This window comes from Cyprinodon tularosa, unplaced genomic scaffold (genome assembly GCF_016077235.1).
Source record: "Cyprinodon tularosa strain WSP-4 unplaced genomic scaffold, ASM1607723v1 ctg760, whole genome shotgun sequence".
Taxonomy (NCBI): Eukaryota; Metazoa; Chordata; class Actinopteri; order Cyprinodontiformes; family Cyprinodontidae; genus Cyprinodon; species Cyprinodon tularosa.
Window position 1 is genome coordinate 413,620 of NW_024039519.1, and position 6,764 is coordinate 420,383.

The 6,764-nt window shown below is 45.2% G+C and overlaps 1 long non-coding RNA gene across 2 annotated transcripts; it reads right to left on the minus strand.

The window, feature by feature from the left end:
• Positions 1 to 850: 850 nt before the first annotated feature.
• Positions 851 to 1,376, minus strand: LOC119773482. 2 transcript variants are annotated; one of them, XR_005279420.1, is made up of 3 exons: positions 1,283 to 1,376; positions 1,079 to 1,186; positions 851 to 930 (listed from the first exon to the last, which is right to left on the minus strand). It is a non-coding gene; the product is annotated as an uncharacterized LOC119773482 (long non-coding RNA). The 2 variants fall into 2 exon arrangements; XR_005279419.1 differs by having other exon boundaries at positions 1,268 to 1,376.
• Between the last annotated feature and the right edge of the window lie 5,388 nt (positions 1,377 to 6,764).

The window sequence follows — 6,764 nt, forward strand, 5'->3', positions numbered from 1 at the left end:
ATGTCAGCGCCCATCTACTGCAGCAGAGCGGGTCTTTAACAGGACAGCAGACGTCCAAGAGGTGCCGGTCCAACGAGGAGACGACGGAAGAAATCTGCTGGAAGAGAAGAACAGGAGTTAGTGAGAGAACACGCTAGTCAGCGACATTTAAACACAGAAACACTGAGAGAGCTGTCAATTTAACGGAGAGAAGAGGGAAACACACAGGGAGAAGCTAAAGCTAACAGCAGTGATAACTGTAGACAATGGATGCTTGGAGAAAATGCCTGAAAATGCTGCATTTGTTGGAGTCTACAGTCGGTTTCATCAGAGTCGTTTCTTTGCTTTAATAAGTTCTAAAAACCCTTCAGACATAACTCAGGGGGAAATTCTCCCATATTGGATCAGAAGCTGCTTCTGAACTGTTTATCTGTGGTCTAATGGAAAAGTCAGAACTTCTGCTTCTGGTAAAGTTTTGGTTATAGAGATAAATTGAGGTGAACATCCCTTCATGATGGAAAGAAGAATTAAAGGTCAGACCACCTTCATGGGATGGTTGTGGCTTTTGAATCTATTTGTTCCGGATCTGTTTTTATTGTCATCACCACTACTGATGAACATCTGGAAGCAATAAAGGTTCTTTACCTTCTTTCTGGGTGGAGCAGACTGATGGTTTAGCTGCGGGGTCGTCGACGTTTTTCATTCCAGGACTCCAGAATGTTGGAGAGACGAGCAGGGCAGCCATGTTTCTCCTCCTTGGTGGTCTGTGTTCTCCATCCTCTGCTTCAGCTCCTTCATCAATGAAAGCAAAGCGTCCTCAGAGTCTGAAACTGTCTGCATGTGATGCCTCTATAGTCAAACAACCAACATACCTCCAGACATGTGTGGATGGACTCTGTTCCACTGAGATCCGACTGATAGAACGCTGCTTCCATATTCAACCTGCTTCTCCTGTAGAAAAGAAGCTAAATTAATCTACAGAATTTCCTGACACCAAGTTTAAATCTGGAGCAGGATGTTGTTCTAATAGTCATCTTGGTCTCTCTGTGTTCGGCCTGGAAGCTTGAGTTGTCTGTCTGTCGTGTTAATAAAGGCTTACTGCAGGTGTTTTCCTCTGTGCCGTCCTCAGGTAGGGACTAGGAGGCTCCTCAGCATCCTAGAGGTCCCGGTTCCTCACAGCACTTCTGATTTTGGACGTCCACAGTTCCTGAAAACACATGAAAAACTAAGTGAGGCCACCTGAAATGTTGACTTTATGTTTAAATGATGGATTATTGTGTCTCCTTACTGAACATGCTCTCACTGTTTACTGCTCCTCTGGTTTGGTCGCCGTAGATCTCATCAGCATCTTCTGACGGCCCAAAGCTTGCAGCGGCTCGGTCCGACATGGGATTCAAAAACACAGAAGACTGCGGTCAGAACTGGCCTAGATCATATGGAGAATATTTCTGCACAGGGTTCTTTCCCTTAAACTAGGCCTGAAAACTAACTGAGGAACATCTAGAACTAGATCAACTAGCAGCTGAAAGCGGGATCTAACAGTCGGCGCCATTCACAATCCACATCTCTAAATCAGTCCTGTCCTCTGCTTCAAACTGCTCTGAAATCAATGAGTCCCTCCAAGCATCGTCTTTATCTTCTCACCATCATCCCAGAGACCAGTGCAACTGGTGACCACCGCAATCTTTGCCACTGTTCTATTCTAGATCCAGTTGGTCTCCAGCAGCATTGTCCTTCTATAGATCAGGGCTTTCCAGCTCCACTCCTCCAGAGCTGCTATGCTGCAGCTTTTAGTCACATCTCTTCTCCCTCAGACCTGAATCAAACGTCTGAATTCCCTCATCAGTCATTCAGCTCCGTAGAGCTGTTTGATCCTGGTGTTTTGGAGGAGAGATGCACCTGAAAGCTGCAGAAAAGCTGCTGCAGAGGACTGGAGTTAGAGACCTCTGCTCCACTACAGCCTTGTCCCTCTGCCTCTAGACTTGAAGTTTTCCTCATCTTCACTTTTAGACCTTTAGGATCATAGTTTGACCTCTGGGTATTAGTCCTCAGCAGCGATGTCTCACTCCTCAAAGGTTTCGATGCATCTCCAGCAGCGATGTCCGGCTGTTGCCTCGGTTTGGTTTGCCTCCAGGATTTAATTTAGTTCATTTGCCTCCATTCTGTGTTTCTTCTGTTCAAACCTCGTTTTTAAATCAACCGTTGGATTGTTTGGTTTGGCTTCTGTTAGCTAGGAGATGGTCCAGCTCTGTCATTAGACGTAGAGCATGTTAGATTGTTTCTGCCTTAACCAGCTCTCATGTTTCATACCTTTTAGAAATCGTTAGTATGTCTCTGCTCAGATTTCTGTGCTAAAGGAAAATTCGTAACATTTACAACTTAAATTATAATCTAGCAGCGGGGTAAAAAAAAGCCACGGCGCAAGACGCTACCTGAGGCATCCCTAGACCTGCCAGACTCCTTAACATCTAAAAAACTAAATCTAGCAGCGGGGTAAAGAAAAGCCACGGCGCTAGACGCTACCTAAGGCATCCCTAGACCTGCCAGACTCCTTAACATCTAAAAAACAAAATCTAGCAGCGGGGTAAAGAAAAGCCCCGGCGCTAGACGCTACCTGAGGCATCCCTAGACCTGCCAGACTCCTTAGCATCTAAAAAACTAAATCTAGCAGCGGGGTAAAGAAAAGCCACGGCGCTAGACGCTACCTAAGGCATCCCTAGACCTGCCAGACTCCTTAGCATCTAAAAAACTAAATCTAGCAGCGGGGTAAAGAAAAGCCACGGCGCTAGACGCTACCTAAGGCATCCCTAGACCTGCCAGACTCCTTAGCATCTAAAAAACTAAATCTAGCAGCGGGGTAAAGAAAAGCCATGGCACTAGACGCTACCTAAGGCATCCCTAGACCTGCCAGACTCCTTAGCATCTAAAAAACTAAATCTAGCAGCGGGGTAAAGAAAAGCCACGGCGCTAGACGCTACCTAAGGCATCCCTAGACCTGCCAGACTCCTTAACATCTAAAAAACAAAATCTAGCAGCGGGGTAAAGAAAAGCCACGGCGCTAGACGCTACCTGAGGCATCCCTAGACCTGCCAGACTCCTTAACATCTAAAAAACAAAATCTAGCAGCGGGGTAAAGAAAAGCCACGGCGCTAGACGCTACCTGAGGCATCCCTAGACCTGCCAGACTCCTTAGCATCTAAAAAACTAAATCTAGCAGCGGGGTAAAGAAAAGCCACGGCGCTAGACGCTACCTAAGGCATCCCTAGACCTGCCAGACTCCTTAGCATCTAAAAAACTAAATCTAGCAGCGGGGTAAAGAAAAGCCATGGCGCTAGACGCTACCTAAGGCATCCCTAGACCTGCCAGACTCCTTAGCATCTAAAAAACTAAATCTAGCAGCGGGGTAAAGAAAAGCCACGACGCTAGACGCTACCTAAGGCATCCCTAGACCTGCCAGACTCCTTAACATCTAAAAAACAAAATCTAGCAGCGGGGTAAAGAAAAGCCACGGCGCTAGACGCTACCTGAGGCATCCCTAGACCTGCCAGACTCCTTAACATCTAAAAAACAAAATCTAGCAGCGGGGTAAAGAAAAGCCACGGCGCTAGACGCTACCTGAGGCATCCCTAGACCTGCCAGACTCCTTAACATCTAAAAAACAAAATCTAGCAGCGGGGTAAAGAAAAGCCACGGCGCTAGACGCTACCTGAGGCATCCCTAGACCTGCCAGACTCCTTAGCATCTAAAAAACTAAATCTAGCAGCGGGGTAAAGAAAAGCCACGGCGCTAGACGCTACCTAAGGCATCCCTAGACCTGCCAGACTCCTTAGCATCTAAAAAACTAAATCTAGCAGCGGGGTAAAGAAAAGCCATTGCGCTAGACGCTACCTAAGGCATCCCTAGACCTGCCAGACTCCTTAGCATCTAAAAAACTAAATCTAGCAGCGGGGTAAAGAAAAGCCACGGCGCTAGACGCTACCTAAGGCATCCCTAGACCTGCCAGACTCCTTAACATCTAAAAAACAAAATCTAGCAGCGGGGTAAAGAAAAGCCACGGCGCTAGACGCTACCTGAGGCATCCCTAGACCTGCCAGACTCCTTAACATCTAAAAAACAAAATCTAGCAGCGGGGTAAAGAAAAGCCACGGTGCTAGACGCTACCTGAGGCATCCCTAGACCTGCCAGACTCCTTAACATCTAAAAAACAAAATCTAGCAGCGGGGTAAAGAAAAGCCACGGTGCTAGACGCTACCTGAGGCATCCCTAGACCTGCCAGATATAAACACAATCAATAAATTATATCTAGATATGACTGTTTCCACCTCCAATCGTCATTAAAATCACCAAGAAAATCCATCTAACTCCTCCTACAAGATGATCCAAAGCAAGATGGTAAAATGTTTGGTTCTTCTGCTGAAGCCTCAGCTAATCTTCATTGTGAGAAGTTGTTGAAGGAGTTAAAGGAAGATTCTTGATGAAATTCCTCTTCTCACAGATCCCGACGAAAAAGCTTCATAGGGGGCTCCTCTACGTCATCTTCCTCTCTTCTCCTCCTCCGGGAAGAAGGGCCGGGCCGTGGATGTCGGTGGTCCTCTTCACTCTCCGAGGAGTCCTCTGGCGGCGGCATGAAATGGGAAACCGTCTCAATGAACTGAAGATGTATTTGAAGGGGGTCATCTTCTTCACCGTCTTCTTCCTCAGAGCTCATGATATCATACCCAGAGAATTCCCTAGACGCCTCAAGAGACTCACTACAAAAAGACCCATCCTCATCAGAATCCTCTACCTCATTATCATCCTCCTCATCATCATCAGAACCCTCTATCTCCTGCTCCTCATTTACAACCCCTTCTGGGACCTCTGCCTCATTATCATCCTCCTCATCATCATGATCCTCTATCTCTTCCTCGTCATTAATCACCACATCTACGACCCTAAACTCATCATCAGACTCCACATTAACAGCTAAATCCTCCTCTACATCATCCGAGAACAGCCCTATGTTCATATAGAAAGGGAAATCAACCTGATCCGCGATCAAGATCCAGAACTCCAGGGCAGGATCAGATGGAGGCGGGGCGTCTGGAACAGTGAGGAAAAAAATCATTAGACCAGGAACATTAATTAAGGAACATCAAATCACAATACTCAATGCTTTATTTTAGGTTGCTGGATGTGCCTGTGTGAGTTAGTCAGGTTTAAGTAGATTTAATCAATAAAAACATCAATCTGTGCAAACATACATATTTATATCTATGTATATATGTGTGTATATGGTCCTCGGCATCATTGTGGGGACCTTTTTTGTTATTTCACAGTCACACTGAGGAGCGATTGTCGTAAAGGGAGGCAATTTTGCTGGTTCTCGTGTGCGTTCTGCTGACAGCTAGGTTTAGAAAAAAAGCTACAATATCCTTTAAATCACGAGACTACCACAAAATTTAAAATGTATTTTAAATTCAAATCTTTATTTTACTAGTTATTGGGGTTTCTATTTTTTTTCTGGATGTTATCAATATAAAAATACACTCCTAATGGTCCATTTACTTCCTTTATTTCTATTACGCTCCCTGCTATTACACTAAACTCCCCCTAGGGGGCACGCTTCCGCATTTGGGAGCTACTGACCCAGACTATTCATTTGGATTTGTTCAGATTAAAGGACATTTTAAACTGTGAGTAAACTTTTATTAAACCCATACTATGGAATTAGAGAAAGGTTTGATCTATTAAATATTTCTTTGTCAGAAAAAAAGAAAAAACTGTTTCCCTTACAGAATAAAGCTATAGTAGCCTCATATATCAGACCCCTATCCTCAGATTCAACCTTGAGTAGAAATAAAGACCCTTAAAGACGCGCCATAGAAACCCAGAGCAGAATAATGGAGCATTAGCAAACTATGTAAATAATTTGGGTGTAAGACAGGGACCTATTCATAACTAGATAAGTTGGTTATAGGTGTAGAACGCACCATGTTTAAATGTTTCAAACACCAATAAACAATTAGTCCCTCAGGAATAAATTGTATTATATACTTGTGACAATGGGATGAAATTATTTCACATGAAAAAATTTAATTTGCAAAATATGGTGGAAAAAAATTATTTGGTCAGTTTCCAAACAACCAGATTTCGAGTTATCAAGTTCAGTATATTAATAAAGCGGCCGAAATTCACAACAAAATCAGTCTCAAGGCCACTTTACAGTTCAACCAGATCATACAGTCAAATTGATACAAATGAATACTATCTAAGAAAACCAGATTAGTCAGATGCATTGTGTCCGTCTTTGACTCAAAGAGGACGAAAGCCCTCGCCACCGCTAATGCATGTCTTGTGTAGGTCTGACAGGTGGATGATAAGAGAACTCCCTTTATATTGGAGGACAGTAAGAAACCTCCAGCGCGTAAGCGCCGTGTCATCGAGATGTATGGAGTCGTGGGGGGGGGCCGCGACGGCGGTGTGGCCTGGGAGGGGTGGGCGGTTACGATGTAGGGTTCGTGAGTGTGCGGTACGGGCGAGAGGCGAGCAGTATGAGGCAGCAAGCGCGAGATGGCAGAGGGTTCTGCTGAGAGACGAACAGTCCGTGTTCCGGTATGGTTGGACAGAGACTCCATGTGGGACCATCCCAGCTAGGGCTTTCTGGCCGGATCCGTTGCTACAATGACTTATCTCGAGTCCTCGGCTATTATGCACACTAATGTACACTATGTGAGTGTCTGCGAGGGCATCAGCACACACATTACAGGATCGAAAGGGGTCTACTGGAGAAGGTCGAGTGTGAC